An 11,036-nucleotide genomic window follows, 5' to 3' on the forward strand; every position below is an offset into this window, starting at 1 on the left:
TAATAAGATGTGAGAGTTTAAACAAAGTATAAAGAAAGACGAATTTTTAAAGAGAAAAGGTGGAATCCAATATGAATTCTCTTTAACGTTTTAGTCATGACTCTCACATGTTGGGTTGACTCAACTATCATGTCACATCCAACATATTTATTTAATAACTTAAAAGGACATAAGATGCCATTATCTCAATCATGAAAATAACTTGTGGCCTACAAAAATCTCAAAAAATTTCAAAAAGAAAAAAATAATAAAAAAAATAAAAAAAAACGAAAAAATGTGAAATGTTTTTCGCTTATCCAAACTTAAAGAGTGCCCTGATCTGACACACAAAAAATTCATCATTAAAATAAGAACATTTAAGTTATTTCGACTATTTATACACACATTAATCATACCATGAAACTCGGTTTAAAAAAACTGTAGTTGAACCATCATTTTCTTAGTTACTTTAGTTAATTATTTCGATTATTGATATATATTACAATAACCGAGCCATCCTTTCTTAATTGATTTGTTTATTTCGATTATTCAACTTCAACTAAATAGTTAATCAAAACCTAAGACATGTTTTATTTATCAAATAAACCACTTAGCTTACTGCTAAAATTTTACAAATATACTACAAATCTTGAAAACAAAAACCAACCATGATATATTTCTTCGGTTCGATTATTTAAGTTGGCAACTATTATTTACAATTTGGTTTCTGCTCAGAAGCTTATGCCATAAAATTATTAGGCCCAAGTTTCCATAGGCCTCACTCAATTTTCTTTTCTAGTGGGCTACGATATATGAAAGAGACGACCTTAGAGCATTCCTAATGGATTCCATAAATTATGTGAGGGGATTCTTCATTTTTTAGAGATGGTTAAAAATGGTTGTAAGAGAAAGAGAGAGAAAATACTACTATTCATGGTTAAATTTGGTGAAGCGCATTATTCATCTCTATAATTTTTAATGTTTTTTAAAGTGGTTGTGAGTGAAGGAGAAAGAAAAGATAATGATAAAAGTATAAAAAAATATTATTTAATTGAAAATGAAAGAGAAAAGATAGTATTTTTAATTAGTGTAATTATAAAGATGGAGATACAGAATTGATTCCTCGTCTACCATAATATTATCTTTTGCAATGACTTGCATTTCGAAGTCCACAACCTCTATAATGTCAGCGACTGTCGTCGGCATAAACATGCATTTAGTGATGATAAGTCGTTCCTATAAGGCTTTTCAGATTTTTGACCAAACAAACTCTATAGCCATGACATGTTATCGCTATAGAGTTTGGCATAAACATGCATTTGGTGACGATAAGTTATCCATATAAGGTTTTTAGATTTTTGACCAAACAAACTCTATAGCCATGACATGTCATCGCTATAGAGTTTGGTAGTGATGGGAAATCCATGCACCAATATGAAAACTTTTAGCCACGGAAAGTCATGGGTATAATTAAAAATCAACTTTTTTCTATTTTTTATATTTGGTATAAATACAGTGATATTACATTCTTTTTTATTCTCATATGAGCGACGAAGTAAAACTACTGGCAACGATATCTAATTATCCATGACCTATGTGTACTAAGTTTCTGTCGCTAAAGAGTTAGATCCTTGTCGTGCCACAAGACAGTTCCAAATAAACGACCTTGAAATGGTTACTTAATCGGCCTTCATGTTCTTCGTTGATGCTTCTGCTTTACGGTTCTTCAGATTGTTATTTTTTATTACCAGTGAATCGCATTTCCAAACAATAATCAATAAGCATTGGCTGATTTTCAATTTTTTTTCACGGTTCTTATTGAGCTTCTAATAAGACAATTTTTATCTTCATCATCAGTTTATCCATTGCAAAAATCATAATTGTTGGCCCAAATTAAATTAGTTAAATGTAAAGATGGCGTAATATATCAGGAGACAGAATCTTTAGACTGTATGCTATGGTGAGGGGCATCGAAGCCCCTCCACAGTGCCACGTTAGGCGCCGAGGGCTTCGAAGCCCTTTTCTATAACGTCCCGCTATGGTTAAAGCCCCTTTTGCGCCCCATTATATATAAAAATGCATATGTATATGTGTATGTGTGTGAATAACAGGAAGAGAGAGATAGAAGGCGCCGGTCATCCCATCCACGCTATCCCTCTCTGCGCCCCTACCCACCGCGCCCCACGGCGGTGTACGGCGCCCACCGCGCCCCAAAATCGCCCGTAGCAACCAGACTTAACACAATACCAGTTTGCGACCAGAGTCCCATCAAGTGAGTTGGAACATTTCGTTTCATTTCCATTGGAGAACTGTCTTGTCACCTCACGGTATTCATGCCTTACCCATATGGCCTCGTATCATTATTGTAATAAATCAATAATATATTATACATGCACATACACATGCACACGGACAGTAGCGGATCTTGAACGTCTAGTATGGATGGGCCGAAATTCACGAGAGCCAAAAAAAATTTTGTTTTCCCCTACTCCTATGTTTCGGGTCGGCAATTCGGTTCGGGTCGGGTCAAACAATAAAAACGTACTATATTCAATCAATCAACGCAAATACCAATTCAATAATTTAAATTTAAATTCAATCATTCAAATTACCACTGTTCTTACACAAATAATATGAATGGGCCGGATTCAAATCTCAATGACGAATTGATATAACTCACCAAAACGTAAACACACAATAACTAATATTGAATAACTCTCAATATTATATAGAGGAAATAAATTCTAAAACCCCTATTTCACGTAACTCGTGTTTCTTTAGATGAATCCTAACTCGGTTGCATCTCGTGTGTGTTTCTAATGCCTAACCATATCTCGGTTTATGTATATTAACCTAACTTGTTAGCCAAGACATTACCAAATATAATAAAACTTTAATTGCAACCTCATAAACCCATTATATATTAATGAATTTCATTGGCCCATAGGTCTGACCCGGTCATCTACACGTGACCGGCTTATTAAGATGGTTACATCCACTACTAGAAAACAGGATAATTTGCGACAGCAGTTTTTGTAGCAAACTTGTGGCAAATAGCCTATACCCACAATCTTCCGACAAAATACGTTTGAGGAAAAAAAAGCCGTGGCAAATTTCGGCAAATTTGCTACAATTTTTGCTGCAGATTTACGACAATTATTAGTTATCGCTAATGGTGCAACAATTTTGCCACAATAATTTTTCCTACAAGCTAACGACAAGTTTGTCGCTGTTTTATTAAAAATGGTTTAAATTGTTCTTATTAATAATAACTAGGGGTAAGCATGGGTTGGTTCGGTTAGTTATTGGCTAAAACTGAAACCGTAACCAAACACTTCGAGTACAAAAAAGGAAAAAAATAACCAATTGGTTTCAAATATTAAAAACCATAACTAGTTGGTTTCAACAACATCAATGTAGCTCTAACAAAAGAATTATGTATGTTGTTGATAGAAAAAAAACAGTTTAAGCATGTACATATTAATAAAACCGACTGCAAATTTGATATAGTTAATAATAGGAGCTTATGATGTGAATGTTTTCTAAAATAGTTAACAGAGAATCTTTTGCACAACCTAATAATATGACTCAGACTAAAAAACAAGCTTACAAATCTTTTCACAATTGAGCTCAAGAATTCTAACAGATACGCAAACATCAATCATCAATTAGGGCAAAACAAAAAAAAAAAAAAAAAAAAAGACTTACAAATCAAATTGGAGCTGTGAGTAGGGCAAAGTACCACTTCTTAATCAACAAATTACAACTGGTTGTTCAAAGGTTGATTATATATCTATTTTGTTTCAAAGGCTGCAAAAATTACTACTTGTTTTCTCTAACAAACGAAAGTGAGATAAATTACCAGTTTCTTTCTTTCAGCACCCTTAAACTGCTCCGGCAACTTGTACTACCAAACGATGTTGTTTTGCTTCGATTGAGGAGCCCGCAAACTTCGATGGATGAGCAAATTGTTTGACTAAGAGTTTGATAATGGGTCCAAAACGGCTGTGGTGGGAGTCGATTAGGTTTTGGTGTTAGAGAGAAAAGAATGAGAGGGAAAGGAAAGGAGTGTTGCAGTGGGAAATGAGGGTTTTTTTTAACTTTCAGGTTTTTGAGTTACAATAATTGAACGATGTTAAATGAAACCAAAATGAAAAGAAAAAAACCGATATACATCCCAAAAACCGACATAGTTTCCTAAAGTTATTCTTTCATCATTATAACCAACATAGTTTCATAGAATTGTTGTTTCAATATAGGTTGTATTGCTACATATTAAAAATCTATTAGTTCTTACAATTCTTAGAAAACTCCTTATGTTTATTTGAACCATTTTCATGGTAATATTTGTGTCAACCCTCTATATAAGTTTACCTAGATGCATGACAAATAGAGTAAAAACTATGGTTAGTTTGATTTAGGTAGCATTTGGTAGGCATGAATGGCAAGGGAAATGGAATGATTCATTGTGTGGTAATGAAAAAAGCGTGTTTGGTTGCTAATGGAATGATTCATTGGGTAGCGTTTGGTTGTTTAATTTTCAAATTACCATAATTAATTATCCGTTAATCATTAAATTATAAAAATTTATCCATTTATCAATTAAAATATGAGATTTTTATAAAAATATTTCTAGAATTATTTACTGATTTATTAATTTATAAAAATCATTTTATCTGTTATATTTAGCCCGAAAATCATCCATTTATACCAAACGATCTTCGAAAAATCCACCAAAATTTTTGAGTGACCAAAATACATCCCAAAACAACCTGGAAAAAATACAAAATCTAACACCTTGTCAAATATCCTTTTCGAGCCAAAAACGACTATGAAAATTCAAATAAACGCAAATGCACAAAACATACTTATGTTTTTCCAAATGAACCCAAATTTCATATGTGATTATAATATACGACGTCTGAGTTCCCCATAAAATTTCATAATTTTTCAAGAATTTTAAGTATTTTTCCCAAATAAACATCCCAATTTGGTAATAAATTTGCCAAATATTCTCGGATAGCCGAAAATTTACCAAATTTGGACAGGGACTCACTCATATGGTCCCTAATGTCCCTGAAAAATTTTATAACCTAAAAATATGCCCGTAATCTAGCAATTCGACATTACCTTTACGGTTTTCGCCCGTTTTCGCTCTCTTAATCCAATTTCCGGGTTCTTGTGCTTCTATATAAGTTAAGTAATGGTCCTATGTCACAAACCAAGTATGTTTCATCAATATGGCATCCTTGGAATTTAGGGTTTCGGCTAGGGTATTAAACCGAGTTTTTGAACCGTAAAAACGTCGTTTAAACTCTTTAATCTGTGTTTATGGCAAAAAAAAAAAAACTATCAAACCAAGATCCTAACCATGTGTATGATCAAAACATGTTTTTAGACCATTTTTAGGATTTCTTGCATGGTTAGGTATGATTTTTGGTAATCAAACTATGTTTATATGCTATTAAACTTGTTTAAACATGATGTAATTAATCAAAGTATGTGAGATACCTTAAGGTTTTGAGTTGTTTATGTGGAGGTCTAGAGAAAACAAGATGGAAATGTTGAAACAAGTGAACAAAATATCTAGGATATATATAAAAGGTGAAGAAAACTTAAAAGGGGGGGGGGACCCCTTTGTTAACGTACGGAAGTAAAAAAAAAGGTCCTTTGGGCCTCTTATGTTCCACATGCCTCGTTTTGTGAGCCCGACGTGAAAATCGAAATCCAAATTTATTTCAGGTTCGGTTTTTGGCGCGAAAAATATATTGGGTATGATAAACAGTGTGAAAACGAGTGTTTTTCGGCTATTTTTGTATAAATTTATAAAAACATACTATTCGTTTGTAAAAATCAAAAATATCTTAACGGATCGCTTAAAACATTCCCACTAAGTGTTTTGTAATTCTTTTTCAACTTAACGGATGATACAATGCTTGTTTTGTAACTCTCTTTCGCATTTAAGTTCATAGCGGGTAGTTAAACGAGTATGTTTTCGTTTAACTGGTTTGCTATCGTACTAAGGTCATAATACTAATATATTAACTTATATTAGACGTATATCACTTATAGATGGCCCTCGGGATATCCGGGTCATAACCAGACCCGTTCGGTTAATCGTTGTTCGTTACGTAATAAGCGTTTAATTGCTTATTCGTTTTGTAAATACTGAGGTGTATCCGGTTCTGTCACGAATGTCACATTTTGCCACAGTTTTGCCACAAAAGTGTATTTTTTTAATACATTACAATTTTGTAGCAAATTTGTAGCAAAATTTGCCAGCATTCTTTCCGTTTTACCACAAAAGTGTGGTTTCACTATTATTAGTGTTTTCTTTCAATAATTAATACACAGTTGTGGAAAATTTGTAGCAAACTTTGCAAGTTTTGCCACAGTTTTGCCACAAAAGTGTATTTTTTTAATACATTACCATTTTGTAGCAAATTTGTAGCAACATTTTCCAGCATTCAATCCGTTTTACCACAAAAGTGTGGTTTCACTATTATTAGTATTTTCTTTCAATAATTAATACACAGTTGCAAGAAACTTGTAGCAAACTTTACAAGTTTTGCCACAAAAGTGTTGCTATTTCAAATTTGTAGTAAAATTTCCAACATTCTGACCGTTTTGCTACAAAAGTGTGTTATTTTATTTGCATGTTGATTTTTTTTATTCTGAAGATTAATATTCAATAAACGATTAAACTAATTGTTGGAAGTTTGTTGGAAATAGATTTATGTTTTCGACGAAATTGTGACAACATTGTTTTACGCCGCTACATTGTAGGAAACTTGTGTAAAATTTTAAGACTTTTTTTTTGTTTTTGATTATTGGCGAAAAGTTGTGGAAAAATTGTTGGAAAATTTGAGTTGTGGGGAAATTGTAGAATATGTTTGTAGCAAAAACAGCCATTTTCTAGTAGTGATCCAACAAAATTTGGGCTTATTTTTTGTACCGGGCTTTATTTTTTAACATTTCGTGGCTGGCCCGGACTCAAATAAGATGGATGGGCCAAATTCAAATAACATGGATGGGCCGCACTCAAATAACATGGTTGCGCCAGACTTAATAAATATAATTTTTTTGGAATTTTTCTGGTAAAAATACACTACTAACCGAAAAAGATGATGGAGCCGTGGCCCGGTTTGGCCCAAGAAAAGAACCGTCCCTGTACATGCATGTCACATGCAGTTACAGTTAGCCTTCTGATTCAATGACATGGGACACGCAATGTTAAGGCTTTGGATTTTAAGGTCTCAAGTTTGAAACCAGATTTAAGGGGTTTTCCCGCGATGATAGGTTTCCTTGTTAATGATATTCTTGAGTAAGCAGGCCTAAAACATTAAAATCAGTATGAACGATATTAACAACTCGTCTCAAAAGACTTATCCGGGTATTAAGTGTGATTCTAAACACCGCTAAAAAGATATATATGCTTGTCACATAAAATATGTGTTATTTCTATCTCAAGAAAGTAGCACATGCATCTATACATATACAGACACGCGCACATATAACCAATTCTTTTTCTGAATTATGTAACGTGATGATGCATGTACACGTGACGTAAATTATAAAACATGCCTTAATGTAGAACTTAAGATAATCAAAGAGGATGTATTAATTAGTTTTTCAGTTAAATATGAATCATGTTGGCTTTACTTTTATTTGTAAAAGATAGGACTTAAGCAAATAGTGTCAAAATGATTAAACAATCTTAAATTTTTTTGGAGGGTGTCATGTCATATTATGGAATTAGTACATGCGTGAGTTCAGAAGGCCACCCGATGATTTTTACTTTAGGTTTAGTTAATTAATATTAGCTTCTTGCTTCCATTTGATCGATTAATTTTTGTAACATTTTGTTCATGATATATTGATAATTGTTTAAGACAAATTGGAAATAAATAATTTCACCTTTTGTATATTCGCCGATAATAATCTCATCTTTAAAAATCACTACCAACGGTCCAACCTTTCAATTATTTTTGTCTCAATGGTCATTCGTTAAAAAACACTTAACGCCGTTTCGTTTTTTCCGAGTTTCAAACCGATGTTTTTAGGGCTTTTGATCAGAAGAAGGATATGGAGTCAACTGATGTAAAACTTATCTCGAAACGGTAATCCAAACGAAGAAACATTGTTTCAATTCGGGTGTACGTTTAAATTTCCAATTAACAAAAATCAATCCATTTGATACATCGTTTCGAGATAAGTTTTACATTAATTGACTCGTATCATTCTTTCGATCAAAAGCCCTAAAACATCGGTTTGAAACTCGAAAAAAACATAACGGCGTTAAATGTTTTTTAACGGACGACCATTGAGACAAAAATAGTTGAAAGATTGGACCGTTGATAGTGATTTTTAATGTGGAATTATTATCAGCAAATACGCAAAATGTGGAATTATTTATTTTCAATTTGCCGTTGTTTAATTATGTATCCATCTAATTAACAATTCATGCTATTTAATAAGGTTTTCATAGGTAAACGAGGAAAACACATAAATGGGAAAGTTACATTGAGCCGAAAGTACGTGTTACACTTTTAGCTAAAATGTGAAAATAAAAAGATAACTGTTTGTGACAATCATACAATCACATATTCACAGGTCCATAACATTTTAAGATTACTCTAAAAAAGGAGATGAGGATTGCGTCACACAAATGTGTCCTCTCCAACCACTATGGGTGAAACGATGGCTAGATATACAACTTGATCAAACTTGGTCATGCGACACTTTGTGTCCACAAATCTACTCCTATTACAATTACAAAATAAGTATTCACAACTTGCAAGTATTTTATCAACTAAAGCAATGTGTCGTGGGATGATTTTGGGCAAAAATCGTCCCAATGTAGCCCTCCACACCACTCTCCTAGGTGATTTTGGGTGATATTGGGAGAAGACGACATGCATTTGTCACCCAACTTGTTATTCTTCTTATATATATATATAGAGAGAGAGAGAGAGAGAGCTAGGTTCATAAGGGAACGTTAAAAAAGTCAGGAACTAGGAACCCCCTTCCCAACGGTTGATCGTTTTCCCACATTCTTATGGTGCACCCTCGATCCCCTACATTAAACCGGATCGGACAGCAAACCGGTCGGGCAAACTGTTCAACCCGTCAAATCGGTTGTGCCGGCCGAACCACTTTTGCTTAAAAACGTTGGAAAAAGAATTAACAATTAATTTTTTTTATAGAAACTCGATTCAACCAGTCCGGTTTTTCGATCAGACCAACCGTTTTTTGAAAACCGAGCAAACTGCATAGAACCGGACCGGTTAGTGAACTGAATCCCGGTTGGACCGATTCTATAGGCCGGTCCGGTTCAGTCTTAACAACATTAACAGTAAAACAAAATACAAAATGACGAACCTAAAGACATGATGACAAACAAAAGACATAACAACTAAAAACACCCACTAAAAACATAACCTTTTTTTAGAAAATAGAATTATATTAATCACACCTTTTTAAGGTTGGTCGATAATAATTTTACCTCATAAAATTGCTGTCACAGGTCGCACATTTCAGACTGTTTGTTTTCGTTGTACCCGTGTTAATAAAATTAACCTCGTTAAGATTTTTCTAATTTCAAAAGGATGTTATAGTGTTAATAAAATTAACCTCGTTAAGATTTTTAGATCAAAATCCCAAAAGCATCGACTTGAAATTCTGGAAAAAAAAATTAACGGAGTTATGTTTTATTAACAGGGGTCCAATGAGTAAAAATAAGACAAAATGTGAGATTAGTTAAGTTTTTTTTGAGGTATGATTATTATTCACTAACTGAAAAATATGAGATTATTAAAATCGAAATTGCCAAAAATAAATTAGTAAAAGGAAATAATTAGTAATAAATATCATTAAATGCTATAATAACTTTTTTTTCTACTTTAAAAATGTTAATAATTAATTAGTAATAAATGCTATTAATTAAGTTTTTTTTAAGCATTTACTTATATCCCTCCTAAGATATTTAATTATAATTATATATCTCCAGCCCATAAAACTCAATTGCATATTTCTCTTTCTTAAAACAAATATATTACATATATATATCTATTTTATTAAAATTAACTCATCAATGGACGATTTTACCCTTTATAAGAAAAAGAAAAATGACATCAATTTTTATGAACCACCAATCTCTTTCTTCTTCCTTGTTATTTTCTTTACCAGATCTTCTTCTCAGTTCTCATGACTCTCAAACCCCCTAAAACATGAATTATAGCCTTGATTCTATCATACAACAAATAAGTTTTTAATCCCATACTACAAGTTCAAAAGATTTGCAAGTTTAACCACCATTTCGTTTTACCGGGTTTGCTCAATTCATCTCCGGCGACCACCACCACAGTCTCGTTTTTCAGATCTGAGCGAAACCCCATTCAAATAACTAAGCTCAAAATTCAAGCAATTAATTGAGTCTACAAATCGTTCGATTCAAGGCTAATGATGTGCGCTTGATGTGACTGGAGAGGAAGTAAAGGGAATTCGGGTTTGAGTGCTGCGAGGCACGGTAATGGACGTCTCCGGTGGGTTTATGCAAAGGGAGACTTCAGAGGAGATGGCGTCGAGGAGGTAAGATGTGAGAATCAGGGTGTTCCAGGTGACCGGAAAGTCGCCGGAAAATTAAGTAGGCTGGAGATGAAGATAGATGATGTGGGTTAACTTTATAATTATTAATATATAAGTTTGTATTAGTTTATTTATTTGATTAAATAAGGGTGGTTGTGTAATTTGCTAGAAAAAGAGGAAATATGTAATTTGATTTCATTGACCGGGGAAGTATGTAATTTATGGTGTTAAGTAAGGGGGAAATATGTAAAAATCTCTTTTTTAATTACATTGTCATTTTTATTTTGAACCATTGATTACATTTGATTGCAATTTTTTTGCATTAACCACCCCCTCTACACACATGTAACCATAGTCGAATATTTAAATAACTCTTAAAACAGTTGTGAATCAATTTTTCTAAACATATTCAACTATTTCATTTATTTATACACACATTACTCATGACCAAGTAGTCTAGTTAATTTTAT

The sequence above is a fragment of the Bidens hawaiensis genome, unplaced genomic scaffold (assembly GCF_021521415.1).
Source record: "Bidens hawaiensis isolate Kalapana, Puna unplaced genomic scaffold, B.hawaiensis_p1.1 tig00015763_1, whole genome shotgun sequence".
NCBI lineage: Eukaryota > Viridiplantae > Streptophyta > Magnoliopsida > Asterales > Asteraceae > Bidens > Bidens hawaiensis.